The sequence below is a fragment of the Dermacentor silvarum genome, chromosome 1, assembly GCF_013339745.2.
Source record: "Dermacentor silvarum isolate Dsil-2018 chromosome 1, BIME_Dsil_1.4, whole genome shotgun sequence".
In the NCBI taxonomy this organism is placed as follows: domain Eukaryota; kingdom Metazoa; phylum Arthropoda; class Arachnida; order Ixodida; family Ixodidae; genus Dermacentor; species Dermacentor silvarum.
This window is the reverse complement of record NC_051154.1, coordinates 94,477,917-94,505,274: the sequence shown is the minus strand read 5'-3', so window position 1 is coordinate 94,505,274 and position 27,358 is coordinate 94,477,917. Positions and strand designations below refer to the sequence as shown.

Genomic DNA, 27,358 nt, shown 5'->3' with positions numbered 1-27,358 from the left:
GTATTTTGAACCAGCCCGGGGTTAAATATGCGCTATGCGGACACAATATATATTTACTTTTTTTTCTGTTTTGTCCCCCCCCCCCCCCCCCCTTTTTTTTTTTTTTTTTTTTTTCCCGGAGAACTGTTCTTGCCGGGCCGCTCTTGTGCAAACATTGCCGGGACTCAGAAAGAGGCACGCACTCTTGTCAGGCCCGGGAACCTGCTTGGGACTGCCTTTTTCACCTTGGCTCGACTCGAAACCATGCGGTTGTCTGTACCACGGGAGGGGGGAGACGACGCACGTGTTTGCCAGTCGCTGCCGGCGACATGACGAAATGGAGTCTCGGGAAAAACGGTTCACAAGCACAAAAAATGCACCACGGAGAAGGTTATACAGAGCCGCTTATACACGTATATGCGACGAAGAAGAACGGCTAAGGAAAACCGGTTCGTGAGTGGCGTCCACGTTTCTTTTCCTTTTTTTTTTTTTTTTTTGAGTTTATCTGTATGTACCTTACCTGCAAGCGTGCGTCTTATAGTGACGAACATTTCACCTTTGCATTCTTTCCGCGCCCGCACCGCCGCGGCGGTCTGTTCGCGGTGCTGTCGTGAGCGGCTTTCGCGTAAAGCTCCTCGTCTTTTTTTTCCCGTGCCTGTTCGGTGAACGGGCAGTCGCACAGCGTCAGTATAGGAGACGCGTCGCGGCGCACCTTTGTTTCAACCGTCGGGCTGTATACCTTAAGCGAGTCCGCCCGGCATGCAAACGGGCGAGACCCCTATAGCTGCTGGCCCCGCGACGAGAGCGCGCATAAAGTGCGACAGGCCCGTCACCGTGGCCCATGCGCCCGCCGTTGGCGGCCGCGTTTCTAGGGGGCATGAGAATGCAAAAGGAAGGAACGCCCGTGTGCGCACGGAGACTACTTTCGAATGCGTGCTGGAGGTTCAGGCTCACGCGGGTGAAACTAAACGTTGCGCGTTGTTTAGAAGCAGAGTACGTGTTAAGGATAGTTTCCCAAATTTAATAACAGGTTAACGAAGAACATGCAACGGCGACAGACGGTACAACTGACAGCATGTGCAATGTAGAAGCGTGTAGCTTTCTTTCTAATGCATTCTCGGTGCAGGCTCCGAGAACGGAGGTTCCTGCTGGCTGGGATATGTCCTATTATCTACGTTATTCCTACGCGCACCCTGATCCCCTGCTGCTGCGCTTCCTTTGACAGATAATGCAGAACGCGCAAGTACGATTACATGTGGGCATTATTTTGATCACTATTAAATAGAGAGAGAGAAAGAGAGGGAACGCCGACCACGAAAAAACATTTAGTGAAACATCGTTCACTAAATGTTTTTCTTGTTTTTCATCATGCCAAGACGGCATTCTGTCAAACCCTGGATTTAATTCTGATCGCCGTTATCGTTTACGGATAGACCCCCATCTCTCTCTCCTATCACCGACAAGTATATGCTGTTGCTCGCCTGCTATAATAGCCGCAAATAGGAGGAATGGGTGTGGCACACTGGCTTCCGAAGCGCTGCTGTGAAACTCAATCGTCGGAGTGCGTCTTTCGATGGAAGGGGGAGAAATGTGCGGTTTCTGTTGACGTATGAGGAGCCCGAAGCCGTGGCCACTGAGCTGCATTTCGGTTCGTTGCCGCGCCGACGCCAGCACTTCAGAGGCTCCGGGTGTCCGCCAGGCGTTCTTCCGACCAAGTGGCTCTCGTCAAGGCTGTTATAGGTGAGGTCTCTTCCCTGCATTGCGGGGCCGAGGGTCTCGGCCTCTTCATTGTCTTCCATTGGCGAAAGGGTCGCCAGATAGAGATGCCACTTGGGGGACGGGGAACGCCGCCTGGCGGGCCCACGCTGCGTGCTTGCCCCACGCAAGCTAAAGGAGGAGGCTGGAATGGGACACACTACTTTCTGCGTGCTGGATCGTCATCGACACCGCGTGGCGTCTGTCTGGGTATACGGTAGCCACGGTAGAATGTATAAGCCATGGCATGATGAGTTTGACGCGATATATGGTGCACTGACATCTCGCGCGCTGCCTCAGTGCGGCGATATCGACGATGTGGCTTACAGTGGTTAAGTGGTGGCGAAAAGCGGGAATGTTGTGACAGAAAAGGCTGCGGCAGCTTGTTGTACTAGCGGGTGATTTGAAGAGTTCACCATGAAACGCGTTGTTTAGCGCCGCTTAGCCACCTCAACTTATGCCCTGCCTATAGGCACTACTATTAGATCGCATTAGTATCAGCAGGACAGCACATTATAGCGCGTGCTAAAATTAAGACAGTGCTCTTCAACACCTTCTACGATCCGCATGAAGCGTAAAACGTCTCTCGCGAATGTTTTACATCGCACAGGGAAACTGAACGACAGCACGACTGCACAGTATGTTTGAGGAGGAGGAGTAGATTTTAATGAAGAGAAGGGAGGAGAGGTCGGCCTGGAGATCGCGTCTCTGGCCTGCTACTCCTCACTGGGGTAAGGGGAAGTGGGATATACAGGGAGAGGTAGGTGGCTGGTGAGATTATGTGCGAGATATATAGATTATGTGCGAGATATATGAACCCGATAAAGTTAAGTGCGTTTGGCCTATCTGGATAAAATCTAGTCGTCGGGTTCGTGTAAAACGCTATAGCGATTCGGGCCGAGCAGGCGTCGAGGCGTGTTCTCTCAACCTGCCTGGGAAAAGGTACTGGTTGACCGGATGGGCCCAACCCGCTTGGCAAGATGCATGTAAATGCAGTCGGGTCGTACTGGGTCAGCTCGACTTCTTACTCGATCCGCTTGCGTCGTGTTCGTGTAAAACGAGGTTGTGAGAAAAAGGCACACTTTTCATCGCTGAACCAAGGCTCTTGCCGACACTCCTCTCCCATCGCGCCTGGGTGTTCACGTTGCTTCGCGTCTATTCCTATAACATTACTCTCACGTTTCCGCGTCCCCAGCGTCGGTGACCGTTAACTGTTGCGTAAATTACTTTCTCGCGTATAGGTGTACTAGGGTTCACAGGCGGGTGGGTTTAGTACCGCAATCCAGCAGCCTACGCCCATGGGAATGACGCCTCGCATTTACAAAATGCACTCGAGTTTTGTCTCGCGAGAACACCAGCTCAGCTGTTAGTGTTTCTTGAGTTGAAGCTTCTGTACTAAACTTCGCCTACCGGAATGGCCGGTGCGCCTACTTGCCACTAAGCGTTTGTTTGGGCACTTCGCGCAGAATATTCTCGCAAGCCTTTTTATAGAGCGATGCAATGAACGACCAGGCTATGCTGATTGGAATCGGTATAACACGCACCGATGTTGTCACTTCCATTGCATACCGGCTGTTTTCCTTCTTTCTTCGGTGCTAAACACTAGGTCGCGGGATCAAATGGTGGCCGCGGCGGCCGCATTTCGATGGGGGCGAAATGCAAGAACATCCGTGTCCCGTGTATTTGGCGGCACGTTAAAGATCTCCAGATGGTCGAAATTTCCGGAGCCCCCCACTACGGCGTACTTCATAATCATATCGTGGTTTTGGCACGTAACCCCCCCCCCCTTTTATTTTATTTATTTATTTATTTATTTATTTATTTATTTATTATTTATTTATTTATTTATTTATTTATTTATTTATTTATTTATTTATTTATTATTTTTACTATAAAGAATTTAAAAATTGTCTGTGGCCGATATCAAGGTTGTCCTTGCGCTGGATTACGCGAAGAGCCGACACTACTCGCACGCACGACAAATTGAAATGCATAATCGACAAATAACAAGATTTCACTAGTTAAGTTTATAGCTAATTTCTTTCACGGCACATTGCAATTTACCCAGCGATTTCACAAGGCTTATTTATTGTCTTGGAAAGAATTCTGAGTATGACACCAGTTTTTAGATGTTACTTCCCAAAGTGTGCAAGGAATTACATTGGCATTAATTCCATGTCTTTGTGCTTCATTGCGGAAAACAGGGCTTTGTAAAATCGAACTACTTTGCATTATTACCGCAATTTTGACGGCGCAAGTCTCAAAGTCGGTGCCATACTCAGAATTTGTTCCAGGTGTATATTCCTTGCCAAAGCACCGGCTACAATTAGGAAATTCGAATATGTGCCGTGAAGCAAATCCGTTAAAAACTGTATTAGTGAAATTTTGTTAATTAGTCAATTATGCATTTCCATGTATTGTGCAAGAAATGTCCGCGCTTTCAAGCAATCCGGTTCAAGGATTAGAAGTGTGCTATCTGCGCAGGTAATTTTCAGAATAATCTGTAATCTAAATTCAGTACCGATTTAGCGGTAAATGCGAGAGAAATGCGTTACCATTACGTCGCACCTCTACGAAATTCCGGATCCATGATTTAACCCTCGCTCACCACACTCCAAAGTGTTGTTCAGGAGCTGACCACCGTCAGCTGTGATATATATATATATATATATATATATATATATATATTATACGGACACTCGAGGCGTATTTCTGCCGTTACCCGCCATTACCCTTTGACTGCAAGCCTCTTTTAGGAGCGCTTCGCCTTCAGGGGGCGCTCCCGACCACAGTGCGTGATGCGGATCTTCATTGCACTCATTAACGGTCACCTTAAACGAGCCATATGCATACGGGGAGCGAATATGATCGACAATAGTTTGTTGTTTGAAAAAAATAGAAGTATATACACATTATGAAAGTATGCATACATGTAGTTCTTATAGTAGAATACAACTACAAAAGAAAAAAAAAAAAAAGCTCGGACCGCGTAGAGTTGTGTTACTCCGCCAGCCAATCACAGAAGCAAACACAATCGTCGTCCTTTACAAAATGGCGTCGTACTTGATACGACTGTACTTGTACTTGCACGTTCCACTATAATAGACCAGTGCAAAACGTATAAAATTACGAGCTTATAGTTTTATTTTTGTGGCTACCGCCTTATTTAGGTAACAGGGAGTGTTTGAAGTACGAACTATTTGGAGCCTCGCGGAAGAACAGTGGCTGGTGGTTATGAGGGCGTGGGCGGGGCTTCACTGCAGGCTTAAGCTGTATCCCACTATAGAAGAACTAAGGGAGAGGGAAGTGCTTCTGGCCGCAGCGTAACTGCGGCCTGGACGACGGCCAACACCTGAACATTGGCCAGCAGGTGGATGGGAGCGCATGGATGTGTGATGTAGGTAATTTCGAGTCTTTCCACCCTGAAAGTAAGTGTTTTGCAGAGTCTACGTAATCCCGCTGTAAATTTATACGCCTTATTATTACTGTTGCTTATTAAATAAGTACAAATGGATGACTGGAGTTGGCAGACTTTCTGCGTTTATATTCATAGATGCCGCAGGGACGGTCTTGCATAACGTTTGTGTTGGTGAAGTAAGCGCCGAAAGTGTCCGGAAAGGGGTAGTTCGCGCTTTCCACTGATGGTGTCTTTTTTCTTGATGGCGGATAATTGTCGGCAAGTTATTCCTATTTTTCTGAAATCTGAACGTTGGACAGCTGTATATATCCAATACAAGTTAAACATTGAGGTCCTGCTGACCTCGCTGTGCTTGTATTACGTTTTTTTTTATAATGTTTCTATCTTTCTAAATTTACCCATCGGAATTTGTTGACAAGGAGTGGGTTTGCGGAACATATTCCGCGCCACGAAAGCCAAACGCCGAGATCGTGCGCTGATACTTAGTATCATCATTTTCAAAGAAGGATCTTAGCTCCGGAAGGCGCTGATGCACGTTTTCTGTCCCGTGATGCCAGCAGGTTCAGTAGGATGTACAACATAAGAGCCGCCTGAGAGCGCTTTGAAGCGAGAAAAATCCTGCCGAGAGCCGTCAAGCTATCGAAGGGGCACACGACTTTCGCCCTCCTCGACACTCGCCGAATATCGGCGTATCGTCGAGCCTTTCGCGTCCAGCACTCCAGATGGCGCGCCGGTGCTTCTCGCGAAGCGCTGAGTGAGAGAGCGCCGCCAGCTGTGGCGCCCTTTCCCCCTCGGGCGTCGTCGGTCGGCCGGCGGCCTGCATGCCGTGTGTTCAGGCTCCGCGCGCGCGCGGGAAAGACGAGCGGCGTGCCCGCGGCGTAACTCCGACTTGACAGCCGGCGGCTACCGGTTGCCGGTAGCGCTTGATTCAACCCACGGCACCGGAGGCGGCCGGGGCCGCGGATGCCGGCTCTGGGCCCCGGTGCCACTCGAAGTCGTGCGCTCATACTGCGTCGTAGATCCTCGTTGACTACCTGTGACTGCGTGCGTGGCCCAGCGCGTGCCCCGCGGATCTCGCCGCCAGCGTTGCTGGCGGCCCACGTCATGTGCGCACCGTGAAAAGGGCCCGCCTGATCACCTGAGGTGAGTCGGCCGTGTTCGTGCGTGCGTAATCTCCGTGCGGTTTGCCCGCAGTTTGTCGTCGCGCCGTTGACCTCGACGCGAAGCGACGTCCCCGATGACGACGCCTCGAGTCGAAGATGCGAGCGGGTTATTACCCATCGAGATGCACTGTCGTGCGAGACCGCGGTTGTTATTTTCGCGGGGCGGCAGCCGTGTCGTGTCACGGTGTGCGCTGACACCACTTGCTCCTCGTCTAATGAGTATGCGGATGTATTTTGAATGGTCGGTGGAGTGTTTGGCGTCTTTTTAGTGGCTTAGTTTCATTTGTGAAAGAATGCGCCGATTCCGACTGTCATCGCTAGAACCTCGTCATGCACACGCCTTTACAGCCGTGTGTCTTCCCTTGTGTAAAAGGCGGATGTCTGCAGAATCATAGTTTCGCTTTTTGTGCGCTTTCTTTTCTTCGTGCGATGTGGGAACGCCGTTAGATGTAGACAATGCCATCCGCCTACCGCTGTCTTTTCTCCTTCTAAGCACTGGCGCCAAGCACGACTGGCGGAAGTCACAGTCTGGCGTCTGTTCGTCGGGCTATCGCATTCCTGATCACTCGACGATCTTTCTTTTACTTCAGCACTAGCCTATTTCCGTGTAGTTGAATTCAGTGTCACAGTCTCACGTGTTCTTTCTCCCACCTTTGGCCCTTGAGCTGTGCGATGAAGCGGTGCTCCTCTATGAAGAAAGCGTTATGTCGCGTGTGCGCACTTTGTGGAAGCGCTGCCGTTCTGGCGGTACTGCATGCAAGCGGCTGCACCGCAGTTTCCGTGCTGATGTGTTGCAACGCCTCTCATATGCATAGCGTATACCTCTTTAGGCCGCGTCGGAAACAGTGCGGTTTTGTGTATAGTCTACACGAGACAAATCTGATGAGGCGAACGCACGAAACCTTCTGGTCTGCTCACAAAAGTTTACAGTGGCCGGCGAGTCTCTGAAAGTAATGGCTTGCTCGTACGGCAACGGCAGAATCGGAGCGTGCGGAAGCGGTGTGGACCCGAACCTGCCCTGCAGCTGTTGCAGACAGCCTGTCGCGGTAGGCCGCCGTGCGCGCCACGTGTGCTGCTTCGTATCGCTGCTTAAAATTTGGGAGTGGCGCCAATACATATATAGCACGAGAAATCGAAACATATATTGAACTAATTAACTTCCTAGTTTATTATTTTACGACACATGGTGTAATTTACGAATTGTAGCCGGTGAGTTTGCAAGACGCATCCACTTGAAATGAATTTCCAGGATGACACCAAGTTCGAGATATTATTTCCCACAGCGTGGGACGAAATACATGGGCTTCGCAGTTACTTTTGTGCTTCGATGTATAAAACATCATTTTGGTAAAAAAGTAACTGGAACAACAGTGCATTTTTACGGCGAGTTTGATGGCGCTTATCTCCAAACTGGTGTCATTCTGGAAATTCATTCGAAGTGAATACGCGTGACAAGCTCACCGGCTACAATTCGTAAATTGCAATATGTGTCGTAAAGTAATTAACTAAGAAGTTAATTAGTGAATTGTTGTTAATTAGTTGAATCTGTGGCTCCATTTCTCGTGCTACTAATGTCCGCCTCATCGAATAACCCAGCTCAATGATAAGAATTATGCTACCTGCCACAGGCGATATTCCGTAGTACTTAAAAATGAACCCCCTGTGTATATATATATATATATATATATATATATATATATATATATATATATATATATATAGGAAACTCAGAAGCACAACTTCGCGGTTATCTTAGGTTCATTATTTACCCAACAGTTTGCGGTCACTGAACGACTTTCAGTGCTCGACGAACGCTATTGCCGTGGAACATATGTCGACATGTGCGTGTGTACCGCTAAAGGCTTCGTTGCGGCGAGCTGTGAGCTATACGTATATGCCGTATCGGGACTGCATTGTGACATAAAACGAGTGAAACAACTCCTATGAGCACTGCTAAATATTCATGAAGTGAGCGGCGATTCCGCTTAAACTAACCTGCCGACGTAATCACGGTTATCATCCGCATTGTTTGGCTCTGCCTTAAAAGCAAATCTGGTCAACACAAGCCGTCGCTGATTGAGCTTTCGTTTCAAAAGAAAATTCACTTGTTGGCTCTGCTCGGTGCGGCCCTTAGAATTAACCCTCGTGTCATCCCTGGACGTTGGTCTACTTGAGTCGCCTTCTCGACCAAAGCAGTCACTAATGTTCCTCTGCGATTCCTGCAACGGAGAGTTGCTTGCGAAACACTACCCTTCACGAGCGTCCTCGAACTGACGCTGAAAGTGAATGAAACGCTATCGTTGCTACACTGCCGTCCCTTTCCTTTAAGGGGCGTAGTTGTACCATGTATCAATGCGCCCCGCACCGCCTTGACAGTTGTCTTCGAGACGGTAACCAGGCGAACGAAACAAGCAGGCGAGCAGCCCCGGTACAGATGCAGCGTCTTCTCCCGTGATGCTCCGCGCAAGAATCCCGATTGGTGACGTCAGAATTCATCGCGGAACATCACAGGGATCATACGAGCCAGATAAATGCGCCATGTGGATGTCATTGTCGCAAGGTGCAGCAATTTCAAGTCAGCTGGCCGCGCTGTCTTTAAACTCGTATGGAAATATGTTCTCGGCAACATTCGCCATTAATACTTGGTGCAGGGATCCTGGTTGATGCATACAGAGGAATAAAAAAAAAACACCCCCCAAAAATTCGAAATTTTGTGTCGGTACTGCTTTGACATAACTTCCAGCAGGATATGGCTGCGCCGTTTACAACATTGAATGTGTGTGTCGATGTCATGAGTGAGCAACGGCCGTGAAGCTCTGGATTGGTCGGCCTTTGGCTGACGCTCCTGAAACCTCGACGGCCAACACAGCGATTTTTTTTTATCCTAGGGTATTAAGTTTAATTGAAGCAAGATTTGAAAAATGTTGAAGGCTTAAGAATAAAACGAGAAAAAAAAAGTTTTTTCTTTTTTTTAACACTTTTGAAAATATTGCGAATGTATTATGAATTAATTTAGCGTAGCGAAGTAAAGAAAGCCAGCAGACTTCAGCAATTCAGCAATGCGACGGCAGCATTCTCTCGCAGTGAAGATACGATGATAACAGCGCTATGATCGGTGCTTCATGATACCTTTATTGGGGGCGAGGAGTTACGGAGTCGCCATCTGTCGCCATCTGATGGCTGCTTGCCGGTTCCAAGTTTCGCAATCCAAGCTACACGCAGCTTCTTGGCCTAGCGGGTACGTGTGAAGGCTGACACCGGGCTCCGTTGCGCACGCGTCCGGCACTGCGGTACCGAGCATAGCTACCATGTCGGACGCCTTCAAAGGCAGCCACTATCTATTATAGTGCTTTCAATTAGTGTTGTCATGCAGATACCCGAAGCGGCAAAACATACCCACTTAGTCGGGACCGTAGCGCAGGTAGGGCTAAACTTTCGTTTTCAGCTCGCTTCGGCGCTTCCGAAGCAGACGACGCGGCCGCTGTGTCCACGTGATCCCGCATACCACGTCACGCCGACGGTGGCGCCAGGTTTTCCAGCTCGCCCCCAATACGTAGAGGCGATCCGATTTCTTAATTTAAAAAAAAATTGCGATTCAAACAACGTTGGAGAAATATTTATTTATCTTTTTCAAAGTGTTTAAACAGTGTAACAAGTTATAAGTGCGGTGAAAGTATACATAGAAGGGGTTGGTCCCACCGGTTACGGATTGCCATTGTGTAAGCGCTATGGAAGTTGTTTATCTCGGAGGTTTTGGAGGCTCTAGGAATTTTCACTGCCCGACAGTGAATGCTGCCTGCACTTGTTCGGCAGTTGAAATTTTCGGGGCATTTGCGCGTCTCTGTTTGCATTGCTACGTGACCACTTCAAAGTTTCGGCCTTGTCGAGGTCCAACGTCTGGGCGTCTTTTGGCCTATACTGAATAATGGCAAAGGACGAGCCGTAAGTAGATGCCGTTCTGCCACCCGCGTGCCGTTGCACAATTTAAGATGTCCTGCTGGTGTGCTTGCGGTTAAGAGAAGCAGATCAAAATGCGTATCTGAAACCATATCTTCAAAAGCACTTGGCTTTCGAAGACAGCGCCGAACCATCGGTGAACAATAAGAACTTCAATTCGCAGGACTTCCCTTTCCTGTCTTTCTTCATTCATTAAAAAAAAAAAAAAAACCCGGGTCCCATGTCTCACGACTACTGATGCATGTAGAGGTTGCTACTGAGAGGAACATACAATGGATATTCAGCACACGACCTGACAACCAAAATCTTACTCAAACTGTATGAAATGATATGGGGCATGATGTTTCTACTCGCTGTGACTCCATCTCCCGTTACACATTTACTTTAATGCGCTTCATTTTATCGAATGAATTTTGACCTGGTTTTCCCCAACATTTCTTGCCCATGCAAAAAAAAAAAAAAAAAAAAAAAATAGATGCTACGGGTTGTCAACTTGCAAACGCTCCCATTTCCTCGTCTTTGTGAAAATTCCACAACGTAAATCTATTTGAGGACGATACTTCGAATAATAATAATAATAATAATAATAATAATAATAATAATAATAATAATAATAATAATAATAATAATAATAATAATAATAATAAAACATATCCTCCTTATTAATGGATCGCGCCAAGATGATGTAATTGTGAATCATCTGAGAGATCAAAGCATGTCAGCCGTTTCCACGCCTTATTCTTGAATGCCTGGAGAGATGCAGAACTATAGGCTAAAATACAAATAGCTACGATTTCTTTCCTTCTTATTGTCTTATTTGTTACTTATTTTTCCCAACGAAATTGTATTCAAAGCCACCACCCCTCTTAGCAGGTTTGGGCATTACAACCAAACAAGGCCGATTCGTGGATCACGCGATAACCATCGTGTCCGCAATATATCGCGCATTTGTACGGCCGCGACAACAGCTGAAAACTCCTAATGAAACCCCGGACGCCATGCTTTCTCATAGCAACTACTTTGCTCGCCAGCAAAAGCGACGTCACAGGTTTGATATTTCCGCTCTTAATAAAATCTTTTTGAGGGGATAACGCTTAGCACCTTCCGGTGTGTAACAGACTTCTAACTACGCCTGGAGGGAGCGGGCCGTCTTATAACGTAAAGGATGTCATTTTTTGTGAGTGCGGACGCCGGTATTGAAATAAACGGGGCTCTTTGTGGGCGCAAATGCTCAGCGAGAATGTCTTACCGTGCGTGTCCCCAGTTGAGAAAGTTACCAGTACTCGTGTATCGCTGCTTGTCCACTGAGTTCAGTTGAGTTCAGTATCATGCGTCAGTCATACACGTTCACAATTAGGCGTCCGCCCTATGCTTTGACATGCGTAGCCGCTATTAAAAGCCCCCCCCCCCCCCCCCCACACACACACACACACACGCGCGGCGCGCGCGCACGCACTTTATTACTTTATTTCTTAATCGAGAAGTACTTTTGACCTCAATATCGGCGGCGCGTTTCAAGCAACGCCCATGAAGCTTATGCCCGTGCATCATGTTTTATCTCCCAGTCGAGAAACTTGCATACGTGTGTGTCCACTTCTCGTGCAGGAGGTTTCGCAGACAGACCAGGCAGGTTCGCACGAGTTCTCATTCCGCTCTCGTGCCCCGCAGCGTCCTTGCGCAGACGTTCTAGATGGAGGCATCGTTTCGCAGTGCACCCCCGAAAATCCTCGCTGAGGCGACGGCTGTCATTGGAGGGCGACCACGGGCGCTCGGCCCGCTGTCCAATTCGTCTCGGGACAAACGGCGCTTTAATTCGCGTCGCGCGTGTGGGCGCTCGCCGCCGCTGGACGGCATGCAGAGTGTGTATGTGGGTAGGGAGGGGGGGGGGGGGGGGGTCGGCAATGAAGCGGTCATTACGATGCACGCAGAAAGGAGGTCGTTAGCGCTATCTTAGTGAAGCCGCACGATCGGGCCTTCACCCCCCCCCCCCCCCCCCTTTTCTTTTCACCTTTTTGGCGCGGTTTTTATTTTGAGCTGAGAACGCGGACTCTTGTGTCCCCCGCGCTCTCTCTTCTCTGCGCCCTGGGCGAGAGCCGAGTTTTGTTCACTTGTGCTGGGAGCGTTGAGGGAAACCGATAGCTACTCTTCGGCGGTGTTTTCATCGCTTGGCCCCGTAGAGAGAGAGAAAGGATATAAACAGCCCGCTAACTTGATGATATCGCGGGAAAAGATTTTGTCGAATAAAAAAAGAAAGAGACAGAGGGAATAGCAGGAGAGCTGTCGTCCATTATTTGACCGTTTCTGTAAATGTATCTCTCCTTTTCGTGTCAGCCCGGGCTTTTGTGTTGTAGCCGCCGCCTTTATGTCTTAACTTCCTTCACCGTATCTCTTTCTCTCCGTTCCTTTCATTTAATACTCTTACCAGAGTGGCGAGGAGGAATCTTCGACGTCCATTTGCAAGATTAAAAGGAATTGATCTCTGGAGTTCTTTACATTTCGGGTGACCCCTAAGGCTAACGCCGACGAGCGCGCTCGCGCCCCCGCTGCGTGTACAGCCTCCTTAAGTTTAATTCGATCTTCCTTTTTTTTTTAATCTCTCTCTTTTTATTTCTTATTCATTTCCCGGTGCCCGAATTTGTCCTCCCTCGATCTCCGTTTAAGAGCGCCTCCTCTTCGGCGTCGCCGATGGTCGTCTAGTTCTTTGTTATTACGTCTGCCTGCTGCGGCACGACGGTTGCCCAAACACCGCAGGGAGGATATCTCCGGGTCTCTTGTTTAGGCGCCGCGCTTTAAGAGCCGTCGTTTCGAGAGATGCTCTGGCTCGGATTCGTCCTCGTGCGCCCGTGGGGAAAGGGGGAGATTTCCCCTAATGGGGGTGCTTGTAGGACCCGGGCGCCTTTCCGTTTTAGGCATTGTCGTGCGCGATGTTCGCCAGGCGACCCCGAAGGACCAGACACCAACCCTCCCTCTCCCATTCCTTCTTTTCCTTCGTTACTCTTGTGGCCTCCAGGCGGCCTTCTGCCGACGTTATCGTCACCGTCGTGTGCTCGTGCAGTTTTTAACCTGCCGACTGTGCGGTCTACGGTCTGCGACTTTCACCCATGCTTTGCCGACTTAGCTTTGACGAAGGGCTAAGCAACAACAGCATATAGGCTGCCACGTAGCGCGAAAGAATTGTGCCCTAGAATGTCGAAAAGTGCATTTGGAATGAGGGGATGCGGAACTGGATTGACCGTCAACTTGATGACCGTCTGTTGTAGAAATTTCATACCTATTTGGCCGAATGATATTCAACCGTACGTGAATGCAGAAGATACATGTTAAATGTTAACCGAGTTTTGGTTCCCCATTACGCTGCCGTGGATTAACCGTATGAGAATATTGAAATAAACGTGCTTCATATCAAGCACGTTTATTTAAGATTTCATTAAGCATGATTATTTGTAAATTCTTCAACGTTCGAGTCCTCCGCCGGTTGTCTTTTCGTTCACTATAGAAACAGTGTTGATGGTTGTGTATTTCGTGTGACCTTGCTTATGGAAACGGAAAATTACAAGTACAACGTCATATGATATAGGCAAAAGACAGTGGTACATGTGCTTAAGGGGATGAACGGAGTTTTGCAGGCAGATCATTTAATAAGTAGAAGAGATATCTGGTGATCTTAGTGTAGTAGAATGTATCCTCAAAGCATAGAGAAACGTTAACCGATGGCGGCAGAGGATTAGATGAAGTGTTGAGATTTGGAAATTTGCGGCCATAGATTAGGTACGATTGACGCACGCCTGGAGTAAGAGATATAGTTCGAAGCAGGCCTCTGTTCTGGCGTGGACTTGCAAATAAGCTGACCATGTTGTGATACAGTAAATACCTATAAGTGTCCATACGTTTCGCCCTTCTCTTTACTTACCACCTGGAATGGAAAAGCAGCAAACAGCAGGTGCCGAAATCACAAACCTTTTCATTTGCAAGAACTTTGTCGTTGGCCGACAATATCTTCGCTACTATGTTGTCGTGATTAGTATAGGCTTCCTGTTCGCACGAATAAAAATAAAGACGGGACACGAGAGCTCGTCCTGTCTTCATGCATGTCATGCGCGCGCGCGCCTGTGTGTGTGTGTGTGTGTGTGTGTGAGAGAGAGAGAGAGAGAGAGAGAGAGAGAGAGAGAGAGAGAGAGAGAGATAGAGGGACAAAGCTCGGAAATATCAGGATTTTTACGTCACGCACGCACTCCCCCACACACACACTCACGCACGCACACACACGCACACAACACACACACAACACACACACACACACACACACACACACACACACACACACACACACACACACACACACACACACACACACACACACACACACACACACACACACACACACACACACACACACACACACACACACACACACACACACACACACACACACACACACACACACACACACACACACACACACACACACACACACACACACACACACACACACACACACACACACCCACACACACACACACACACACACACACACACACACACACACACACACACACACACACACACACACACACACACACACACACACACACACACACACACACACACACACACACACACACACACACACACACACACACACAGACAGAGGCGCGGGGGGGGGGTAAAGAACGGGTGATTCTGGGGCATTTGTCGATCACTTTCGGCGATGGCAATATCTTCACTGTGCACTCACTGGATAAGACAGCACACAAGACGCTCATGTCTCCAATGAGATGCCGTGCTGGACGTCGATCATACTGTTACGTTGTAGTGACGATAAAGAACCCAACACTCCCAAAATTGGGTGAACTTGTACCTAGAAAGACAAGCAACACTAGATTCACAACGATAGCGGCGATCACAGTCGGGTCGTCGTTGAATCTGGGCCCGTATTCACGAAAAGCTGTTACGCTAGGAGAGTTCGTTAGAGCTGAAGCCAATCCTCATGCGGGACATTTTAGCGAAGGCGGCCATCCAATGGCACTTGCGAACGAGAAGGTTTGTGAATTCGTCCCCAAGTCTGTAGAACTTGCGGCGACCTTCAAGAAATTTTGCATTTTGTAGGCGTGTTTTGTGCTGAGCGACAACTTTGATGACAGCGCTAGTTCTGTGGAAACGGACTCCACCAAAGGTAGAACAACCACGCGTGGTAATACATCCCGCTGCCCCCGAAGATATAATCCCGCTTCCGGAAAGTATGTCCCACAGTGGCCGACTGAGAATACGGCCCGCGGGGTGATAATCTCGGTGGAGCGCCGCTCGGGCAGTTGATCAAGTGCGAATGAGCATGGAATATAGTCGTTACAATATCCAGGGCCTTGTTCGGCATGCACTGCATGTTTGCACGTGAATCGATAAATATGACGTCCTACTGTGCATGACGATGTTTAACACCGGGATATCACGCACTCTCAGCGTCCTCACGTGCGCGATTTCTCTCTGTGGGGAACACAAATGCGGCTGACGGTACTCGGAAAGAGCGCTCCCTTGCCGCCACAACAAAATTGTGCTGGCCTGTAATAGACGTTGGCTGCGCCTTGGGCGTAGGTCACTTATCAAAGTTACCCGCACGCGTCTGTGCGTCTTTATTCAATTGACGAGATTGCCTCACCGTGGGCATCTGTGCGCCACCGGTATCAGCCGCGATCTCTAATCGTCTCCTTGCCATTCAAAAGCTGGAGGGGAAAAAAAAAGGAAAAAAAAAAACCAAAAAGAAAAAAAAAACTGCGCGAGAGTGTCGGTGGTACACGGTACGTGGTGCATTCGAGAAATTTAATTCTTGAGCCCGTACTGGGCGGCTAACGGAATTTAGGACGCCTGGAAACGGCACGAGTACGCTAATTAAATTTCGCTTCGATCTGATCATGCGGAGTCGCGGATCGTCGATTTCAGTATAGGGATGTACGGCTGACGCTTTATGGTTGTGTGGACTCATCCAGTGCTTTCCTGTATTGCCTCGTTGTAACGATTTGGAAACGGGGTTTTCCATCTTGCTGCTGATAAATCAGGCAGGACGCGTGCTTCTGTGGTAACTGGCGCCTTATACCATATATTGAGGGGCACCTTTCTCTATGTTGTTGTTGACGTATACGTGCGGTAGTCGACTGGCCAAAAAGGATCGGAACGTTGCGCTGCGTTACCCCTTGACCTTGGTAATGAGCGTAACGCGTCACTGCGCATTTTACGGTGTCCCAACTTTTTATACACGCAAGGAGAAGGAGCCGATCTGTTCTTAGCGTATACTTGACGTGGTAGTGGCGTTGAAATGCTCTGCCTCAATTTATAACCGCAGTCTTCCTCGACTACTATAGCGCGAGAAACATTGTCGTTATTTTACTGGTATGTGCAACATTTTCTATAGACTGTTCGCTGTCAAGCGTAACTGTATAGGTAATGCTACGTTAGGTAGATTATCGGGTTCCGACGCGCCGGCTAGCACCCGCTTGGAACGACAACGAGTGCGCCGAGCTCTCTCTGATGTTCGCGCGGATTCGCAGTGGCGATGGACGAATCCCGTGCGGAGCGTTGTGTCGACGGAACGCATCCGCCAGGCCTGTCAGTATGGAGCGTCATCAACCTTTTCCGGGTCACGACCTCTCCCGCTCTTAGTTGTGGCTGCAGAGTGCGCTCAAAAAGAAATAAAGAAAGAAAAAAAGGAGAGGGATTCGAGCATAGCGATTGCGGCTAAAGCTTGCTCAACGGGTGCTGCAAATGGAATTCGCAATCCCGTTCGAATTGTGGCCACTGGAGATCGCCTGCATCGTGCAGGTTTTGGAAGAACAAAAATCACACTCGTTGCAACAGACTACCGATGTTCCTTTCTTTCTCCTCGCAACGCAGTCGTTGCCGGGACTAGAGGAGGATGTGAGGGAGGCACGGGTGGGAATATTGGACGCTTCAGAGGGTGGGCGCGCGATGCTGACCCGTGAAAAAAAGCGGCACAGGCTGCAGCGAGCAGCCGCGTGAACAGCAGCAAGAAACGACCGCGACGACTGCCGTTGCATTTTTCCTGTTTGTCATCGGCCAGGTCCTCTCGCTGGTGCCGAATAAGTAAGTCGCTGCCAGCCTCTCGGCCACTGGGGAAAGCGAGCTCGGCGGAAAGGCTGCGGGGGGAACGCCAAGACCTCCCTAGCGAAGAAAAGTGGTGGTTTGGAAGCGTCGCTCTCGCGCCGTCGACGACGTTGCTACGTTTTGATTGGCCGATTTGCGCGCTCCCCAGCTCGTTTATTTCCCCGCGCTCGGCTGTGCCGATCTCCGAGGCTGTGCACTCCCCTGTACTTACTTTTTCGTTTTGTTTCTCACGCCTTTTTTCTGTTTTTTTTTTCTTCGTCCATTTGTATTTTCTGGGCTCCTTCGCTGCGTTGCCGGTTACCCTCGAGCCGTTGTTATCGCGGGCATTTTAACACGAAAGTGTTTTATGCCGGGGTCCACCAAGACTTCACTGACGTATTTCCGTCACGGAAATACGTCAGCTTACAATGTACACGAACATAATACAAAGAAAGAAACCAGAAGAAAAAGTTCCACAAACATGCAAAATCTGGAAATCGAACCCATGACCTCTCGGTCCGCGACGATAGATCGCCGAGCGTTTAACCCATTGCGCCACAAACGCATTTGCAGAGAGCTACACAGACGCGCCTTATATATCTAACACTCCTCCGTGTACCCGCGCTCTTGTTCGGGGCGGTGCCGCCGCCTACGAGCAGAAAAGAGAAGTACTGCATTATGACACTAACGCGCACCGACAGTGAACGCTTCGGTGGTCTCAGCCCTACGACGCCTCGATGCCAGCATTCGAAGGGACGCTGGCATCAAGAAGCACTACCAACGCCAGGTGGCGTTCACCGTACTCAGCACAGCGGAGCGTGGCCTCCGCAATTAGCTCTGAAAATGTTTCTGAAGTTGATCGCGGAGGCTGAAATTACGACGCGCTGTGACTCGGTGACGATTCAGTTACGTGCTTTGTCTTGCGCGTTGTATTAGTGTGTCAGTTACGTGCTTCGTCTTTCGCGTTGTGCTAGCGTGTGCAGCGTAGTGCAGCTTCCATATGCACGACGGTTGCTCATGGTCATCGACGTTGGTAGTCGTGATGGAGGAGACGTGCCACCAGGCGTCAGCGTGGGTGCATCAACGCCTAAGGGCGCTTTAGCCACAAAACACCAATAGACATTATATATCAATGTGCAATAAACATTACACTACTTCTGTGAAGACACGTTTCACTTTCGTGTTCTATACCGATTCCTATATAAGAGGGATCAACCACATTTTTTTCTCTGTCCCGACTGCGTTCGCGGGAGTCCCTAACCGAGCGAGTCCTGTAGCTGACGCTGAGCCTTGAGCGACCGTGCACGCGTTACATCAGAAGGTAGCCCGACCATGGAAGTAATATGCTTCTCCCGCGCTTGTCCCCCGCGCGATGCAGTCTCCCCGCCCGCTCGACGCCAGCAACAGCACCGTGAATGATCTCAGCGCACGTGCCAAAGGAGGGGGGAAAAAATCCCCCTCACCTTTCTTGTTTCGTCTTTTCAATGCTACTGACCATTATTATTATTTTTTATGTGTCCGGGACGTGATACACTAAAGAAGAAGCCGTCGCCGTGCAGCGTGCCTGCGTAGCAGTCCACGTGGGGCGTCTTAATGAACGTGACGCACCAGTGCTGTTTCCCAGAGCTAGGCTCGTGCACAAATTGCGCAGTGGCTGCAGCGGCATGCTGTGAAATTGAAAGTACTCGAAAGGAATATGTAGCCAAAAAAAAAAAAAATCACCGACGATTACGATACTCCCTAATGCGAAATTTGAGCGCAGCTGTATACGTGTTTTAATTTAGCGATATGTTGGCCGGCGCGGACAATCTGTCTCGTGCGGCACGTTGCAAATGGAGCGAAGTGTGGCGCGACTGCCTCACTAATCGTAAGATCGCGAGAGGCAGCGCGTGCGTGACGTTTGCCGCGATTCACAGCAGCCGCCGCAGACAGACTTCCGCTCATGCAGCGCTTTGGTGAACAGACAACGCGCGCTACTTTGGTTGCCATCTCGTAGCCATCATCGCCGCAATACCTTTTCTTCTCACTCTTTCGCCATATCCTCCTCTTTCGCTTTCCGCCTCATGGTTCCACTGCACCCTCCTCTCCGCTGTGCTCCGCGGTCTCTTTCATCTTTCGCTATGCTCGTTCGCTCGGTTACGCCGACGCTCGCTGCAGGAACACGCGCCAAAGAGCTGCGCTCTAAAAGCTCTCGTTTGCCCACAACCGGATGTTGTGCGTACGTTTGCTTCAGTTGGGAACGGTTATGAAGGCGCTCGTACGTATGAAATTTACGTGTCAAGTAGTCGCTGGCACGTCACTGTGTGTGGTATTATGTAGCGCAGCTGACTCGGTTTGTGACGTGATGGCTGTGCGCATTTTCCACGACCTTCACTATTTCGTTTGCACGTCTCGCGCCATGCCTGTGTTTCTAATAGGGAAACCAGTGAAACGCGTGCACAAGAAATGCGAGCGCTCGATGTACGACAGAAAACTATGGGGGCACCTAAGCAATACTTATGATGTGTAAATGCGAGAGCATTACTTGTAGCGGAGTTTAATGTTGCGGCGAAATTTTGCCGAGTGTATACTGCTGCTGCGTTATGTTACCGAGTGTCATGTTGCTGCTCACGAAGTCGCAAGAACGCAAGACGACAAACGGGCCATATTGCGATTTTTCAGCCGAGTTTTATTTGCGGAGTTCTCATTAAAGCAGTGTTTCACGCACATTGCGTTGGATGTTCTTCCTCGATGACACCACTTTTCAGCACGATGACACCACTTTGCCGAGTGGTGAGAGTACTTTTCCGAGCGGCACATGGTGTTGACACTACATTCCTTCGTCGGGTTCGTAGGTCCACCTCCACCTCATACTCCGGGGGGATGTCGTAGTCGTCGGCCGACGGGTACCGGATGCGCGTTGCATCTTATTCGTCGTCGTCATCAATATGGGCTCCGGCGAAGGCGCCTGCGGGTCCGCGACAACGCGAAATGCAGAGCGAGCGGCTGCAGCTCGCCGTGCTTGCTCCGCAGCTTCTCGCTCTGCGATCTAGTGAATCGCTCGCCAGGCAGAGCCAAACCACGTGCACAGGCTCGAACATATCCGTCACTGTCGCCTGTTGCGTCGATGGCACCATGCAACGGTGGCGCAGTGGTTAGCGTGCTCGGCTAATGAGCGGTAGCAGTGGCGGTGCGGCAGAGGATCGGACTCTCACCGAGGCCACTTTTTTTTTCTTTTTTTTTAAATTTAGATGAAGATGACGTAATTTGTGTGTCGTTTTTCTGCCACGGCTTTCTGATGACGGCGGGGTCGCACAATGAGCCAAGTAATGCTCTCGCATTAAAAGGCAGAGGGCAGCTCGGGAGAATCCTTAAATGCCGCTCAAGGACGTGTGAGCTGGCCCGACGACGACCACCGCCACACAGAAATATACGCGGTGCCGTCTTTGTGCAAACGTTCTAAATAGCAAAAAAAAAAACGAAAAAATAAACGCAAATAATACGGACCCCAAGTGTAAAACTGGTGGAGTTTAGACGTCGATGATGCTATAATGTATAGTATGGCGGGTGTTTGTACAACAAGATCAAGCTTAGATCCAGTGAAAGTCGTAGGGGTAGCGTGAATAGTTCCCGCTAGTTTTTAGGCCACGCCTCTGTGTCGGCTTAGCACTCTTGCGAGCTGGCCACAGTCGCTATGGTTTTGATGGCCCTCGCATGTCCCAAGTGTCCTTGCTACTTGATGGACTTCCGTTCACCTTTGTCACATACGTGACACTGACTGCGTGCTAAATACGTTACCATATACGTATACATACAAAGAATGGAAGTGCAGCACTAATCGATGCACGGGCATATACAGCTACATAATGTTGTGTGCTTAAGGTTGTGGCGTCACTGCACCGCCTAGTTTGAGTTTGCCACCCAGCTATACTCGGGATTCAGCGTTAGTATTTACGAGGTCATGCCACCGCGTATACACTGGTAGTATATGTTCAGGTGTCGGCCGCTTGCTGTGCCTATGGACAACTGTCAGCAGGTTTTGTGCACTTCCCTTTCAACCATCTCTTCTTCTAAAACCGTTAACATTATTTTTCCCCCATGGGAGGGTCACTCAGTGACGATGGCAACCGTTCAAGCCTATGGAAAGCATTTCGGCATGTTTAGCCGCATGGTTATTTTGGGCACCGCGGCACCATTCCGAGATATTTCACGTCGTAAACACGTTGCGAGTAGGGGTGAGCGAATAGGGATTTTTAAAACCGAATCGACGAGCGCCTACAGCGAATCGAATCGCATAGTTTTCGAATAATGAATAGCCGTTATCACGATTAAAGGGACACTAAAGAGAAACCGGAAGTTAAGCTTTAATGGTAGATTATCCTATCACAATCACAGTCATACCATTCTTACGGCGAACAGATGTTTAATAAGCGAGAAAATAGCGAAAAACTGAAGGATACGTGCTGACGCCCCTTCGAATTTCCCGCACTACACGTTCGTGACGTGGGAGATTACAAACGCAGGCCGGTCGCGATTGGTCGAGAGCAATTTATCGCTCTTAATAAAACGCAAAATGAAATACACCTTAAACGTACATAAACTACATTTGCCATCTTTTTAAACCATTTCAAGCGATTCAATACAAGTTTAGCGCAAAATTAAATAAGAAAAATGGCATAGCGATACATCCGATCGTGATAGTTCCGTAGTTTCGTTTTTGGTCCATGCATCATCGCGCGCGCCTGTTCCGCTCTACAGTGTTTGGTTGCGTGTTGCGTGGCTCGGGGGGGGGGGGGGAACGTTGACTTCGCGGGAAACAGCCAGAAAATACCTCGTGTGTGTGAGGGCTGTATAAATGGCCCAAGGCGCTTGCTTAGGGGCAGCGGCAGTGTTGACTCGATTGTGTCCTTTCATGTGGTGCCGCGCGGTGAGCCCCGGCTCCCCGGCGTTCGCAATGGCTCAGTGCTCTGCCGGTGATAAAACGGCAAAAGAGCCAGGGAAACCGATGGTGTGCTCTCTGCATTTCTCACCCTCGCATTATGTGTATAATCCTGCCCTCGGAAAGTATCTTGGTATGCCCCAGAAGTCCCTTCTCGAGCAGATGTTCCCTCAATGCGGCCTTCATTAAACCCCCTACCGGTGCCCCTGCAGCAGCGAACTGGCGGCTCGGTGAGTCCTGAATGTCATTAAATAAAGCCACAAAATAACCATACCGAGTACGTGCGCAACTTTCTACGCTTGTTCTGTCGGGAACATCGTCGCCTGGCGGACCGGACGCCTCGCGTTCCGTCGACGAAAACGAAGCTATGCTTTCCGCCGGCGCGGCCGGCGGCTCACCGCCATCGCACGCGGAAACACCTACCGCTCGAGCACGGAGGATCATTTCGTGCTCCGTTTCACTTAATATCGCTGAAATGCAGTCCTGCTTCCCTGGCGAGCTCTTCGTTGCAAGGTTCAGCGGCAGCAACGGTATCCATCTCGGCGAACGCAAACGCAGCGGCCATGCAGCCATGATGCAGCCAGCGCCTCGGCCGTTTACGCAAGCGGTGACGTATCATGGCCCATTCTGATTCGCTGAGAGCAATGTAATCTGTGACGACACTGCTTCAGCGGCAAATCTGGGGTGAGAGAAATTGAGGAAGAGATATTTGGTCTTTTTATGCGAATTTCTCCGCTAATAACTCATATTTTTGAACCCAACAAAAACTGCTGCATTCCTGAAGGTCCCTCTTTTGTTCCAGCTGAACTTCCTGTTTCTCTTTAGTGTCCCTTTAATATAAAACGATGTTCACATTCTAGTATTCTTAAAGTGTACTAGTTTCTGTCATTACATAGTGTGCACATGTTATGAAGTGTTGTTTATTAAACGCACAAATGGAGCATTAGGAGCAAGAAATAATTTCTTGGCGTGCACAGGATTCTTCAGAGAGCGCGAATGATCGCTGTATAGCCTGTAAAGTATGTCTAACTAAGCGACGTAGCCTGCACCACTACGCAAGTTCTCATGTTTTATGTCTTTACTATATATGCCCGCAGGGGTGAACGTTTACCGTACTTCAAGTTGCTCCAAGTTTATGTTTAATTGGGCGCATTTAATCTTTTGAAATATTCGAGAAGTATTCGAAAATTATTCGCATTTACGAATAGTGATTATTCGATTCGAAGACCGAATCGAATGGGACACCATCTGATTCGTTATTCGAAAGTTCCGAACATTCACACACCTTGCGTGTGGCTTGCGTTGTAAGCTCCTTCACCAAAAGCGACTGGTGCGCTTTCGAGCGGCCAACTTCCCATGCAAGTGTACAAACGGCACCATGAGCTGCTGCTGCAGGTGCGAAACAAAGAGGCGGCACGATTGCGAGTCCTCGGGCCTTCGTGCGCGTCCGATCGGCGACGCCGACGGCCGTCGCTCGTCGTTGGCGGCGGCGACTGACGGCAGCGGCGGCGACACGGAGTCGCGTCGGCCGCTTTTCGGCCGCCTCGTGGCCGCTCGTATATGCCCCGCTTATGGCGCGTCGTCATCATTTTCCGCGCCCGCTAGGCCGTGGTCGCTGATTTTCTCTCTCTGCCTCTCTCTTTTTCTCATCTTTATTCGCGGCAATCTGCCTCCCACGCGGCAAGCGATGCTCAGCGCAGCCAATTGCATGTGTGCGCGCTGTTCGCTCCACTCGCGCGCAGCTTCTGTTCTATTCTTTTCTCTCCGGCTTTTATTTGTTGGTCAGGGTGTTTCTTTTTCTTACGGGCATCCAGTCTGTACGTTCTTCCCTCGTCGCTTCACTTTGTGGAGATTTCTTTTTTCTTCTTCCTATTCTCTGAGAAAGGCTCTTCACGATGGGGAAATTGAACGGCCTACTTGTTTCTGTCCCGCGAGAGAGCATAAATCTTATCCGGGCCGTTTCACCTCGCCGTCCCCATCCTCTCGGATGTTCATTAAGATGAAGCCGATGATTTGGACCGAAACTTGGCGCGCGCGTGCCTCAGCCCCTTTGTCAGCTGGTTTCTTTGCGCGTGCGTCTCCGCGTCGCGGCGCGCGCGCTCGCGTCTTTCTCTCGTCATTTGTTCTCTGTGCGCTGGTGTGTGAAACCCGATCGGCGGCGGCCCTGAGCGAGGTCACGTGCGGCGCGGTGCGCGTGCTCAGGGATGCGCTGCAGCTGCGATCCCTTTTGCAGTTTCCCCGTGACCCTTTCGCCGTTTCCGCTGCAATAACCTGCTAAAGTTTAGCACGCAGGAAAGACGATGGCACGCCGTTCACTCTTAAAAATAAACTTAGTAAATAGCTAGTAAATGCACGTTTTTACTAGGTTACTGTGTATTTTACTACGTTCTGACTAGGGGCGCGATCTTGTACGCGTTCCAAAATGGAACGGAGGCGTTCCGTTCCATCGAGCCGCACACGATTGGTCAATTTGAGAGTCGCGGTTGAAATTGGCCAATCGTGTGCGGCTCGATGGAACGGAACGCCTCCGTTCCATTTTGGAACGCGTACAAGATCGCACCCTAGTTCTGTACTAGCCAGTGGTTAGTAAAGCTAGTAAGTGCTGCTTTTACTAACCAGAAATGCTTCTTAGTAGTTTTTACTAAGTAACTACTAAGCAACTACTAACTTGTCTGGCCTTGGCCTATTTTGCTGTGATTGTAACAGTCTTATGCGAAATTGAGATAAACTGTAGTGTTGATCATTATGTTGGATTAACAGTTATATGCGACGTCATATCACACATATGTACAGACAGTAGGCTTTAGACATAGCTTTGATTATTTAACCAAATACATAGGTGCTCACCGCGGTGCCACATGTGCTCCCTCAGACTAGGCCTATAAATACTGGTGAAGTTGCTGTTCTAGTAAGTGTTGCGTAGCACCTTGGTCGTTCTGTATATGTTTTCTTGCTTGTCGTTGCTTGTTGGACATATGTAGTACATTCTAACCCGGAGTCGGTGTGGCTTCATGTCCTTGGCAAATTGACATTACGTATATGTATGTGCCACCAATTAATGCCTTAATATATAGCAATAGGACGCGGTTCCTTCATGTATATTTATTATTTTACTTTTTTATGCTTTTACAATACCATCGACTTCATAGGACAATGCAAGCGGCACTTATAAATCGAATAGGTCCCATTGTATTGTTGGTAATTATATTTCAGTTGTGTTAGTAACTGCACTACCGAGGTAGTATTTAGTTACTACTAAGTTAGTGCTTTTTACTAGCTTCAGCAGGTAGTGAAAAGTACTAACCATCATTTTACTACCTGCACTTACTAAGAAGGTAGTGCTTTTTGGGACTAGTAACGTGTTAGTATTTACTTAGTGAATATGACGACCTTTTTTTTAAGAGTGTTGTAGTCAAATGCCAATTCAGAATCCCGCAGATTTCAAACTATATTCGTTCGCTGAGGATCAAACTTTTTCTTTCTTTTTTTATGAATCGATATTGCCGTAATATATGCGCGCGAAATTACGCGTAGATGCGCTCGAGACATGGTGTCAGTTTCTTTTGTTTGAAAATCAAACGAGAGGCGTCGGCGTGCATTGAACGCACGAGAAAGCATGTACACACTTGTTTCTCAGCAAAGTCGACTGCAAGAACACGAGACCTGGAGCTAAGACTGCTTGCGCACCGCTGCCGGGGGCGCCTATATGAAACCCGTCTGCAGGTAGCAAGATCTCCGACTTCCTATTTTTTTTTCTGCCTTGCTCAGCCTACGTTTAATGTCAGAAATAGTCTGGGTGAGCACGCGACGCTTGCGGAGTTGATGGAGAGGGTGCTCTGAAGTCTTAATTTTATTCTCTCTATCTGAGCGAACTGCGTATAACTCGGGTTGAATCCCTTGCGCGATATCCACATGAGAGGGAGACGAAGAGCGTGTTGCGTTGCAATCTCTTGCGCTGTGGCGTTTTGCAGCAAACCTACGTTGTACCACCGATTTCCACCTCTCACTCATAGCATATCCGGCGCGGCAAGTTAGCGGCAAAAGCGCTAAAAAACTCCTGTGTGTTTTGAATTTGGTTGTGCGCTAAAGAAGCCAAATAATATTTTGAAGATCTCTGCTATACGGCATATCAATATCCAACGTGTAGTTCGGACACGCGCACGCACGCACAGAGATATATAGAAAAGTAAATAAATAAATACAAAGCCGCCCAGTTCATTACTCGGTCCATCAGAGAATATGTGATCGCTTGATTCGATCTAGACTGAAAGCTGCTGCCGTGTGACATTTTCAGATATGTGGGCCAGTCGATTGTATACCGCTATGGTCTGCCCGTTCTTTCTCTTTTTCTTCCTGCCTCGCCATCTCTCCGTTCTTCGAGTCAACCGCCAACAGAATTGCTGTCTGATTGGCCTAAGTGATAACCTGAGCAAACGTTTGACCGCGAAGGCTGCCATGAGTTATATTTGAGAAAATGTGGAAGAGGGGAGTGTTTAATGTGGTTAGTTTTCATTTAGTCCTGCTGGCAGCTGCTATATACGCTGTCAACCCCTCCGCTTCGTAGTTTCGTGTCGATATATTACATTGGCATGCCGCCCTCCTGAACGTCATAGCAGCAGTCGAGGCATGCGCGCGCCCGATTCTATAATTACGCTGACTAGGTGCCAACTTTTGATGGAGGAGACATTGAGCTGCTTCATGCTGGTCTGGGGTGCTTTATAACGTAAAATGATTTCAAACTGTTTTGATTCCAATTTCTGCAATCAGCCTCCACGATTGGTCAAAACATTTTCGGGCCATTCACAACTTCGCCTGTCTATCACGCGACGTCACGAAAACCGCGATAGCTCCCCATCTGATATAACGTGCACACACTGATTATGCATGATTAAATCGCACAAAAGAAAAATAATCATTCCTGATTCGACGCCTTTTCACCATTAGCCCTCTGCTATTGGTCCAATGTTTTTTGGCTACGCCCACTTCGCTGTCTGTCACGCGACGTCACAAAACCGCGAAAACTCACCACGTCAAAGTGACGTGTACGCGAAAAAAAAAAGCATTAATATGCTGAAC

General features: G+C 49.0%; 1 protein-coding gene across 2 annotated transcripts in view; it reads left to right on the top strand.

Moving 5' to 3' along the window:
• Positions 1-27,358, top strand: part of LOC119432740 (CD109 antigen-like) — a 215,768-nt gene that overhangs the window by 59,462 nt on the left and 128,948 nt on the right. The window contains exon 1 of one of the 2 annotated variants that reach the window (XM_037699899.2): positions 5,958-6,295. The exons of the other annotated variant lie outside the window; for it this stretch is intronic. The gene's annotated coding sequence lies outside the window, so the exon portion shown is untranslated. Of the gene's footprint in view, positions 1-5,957; positions 6,296-27,358 lie in introns of those variants that run through there. 2 annotated transcript variants of the gene reach the window in all.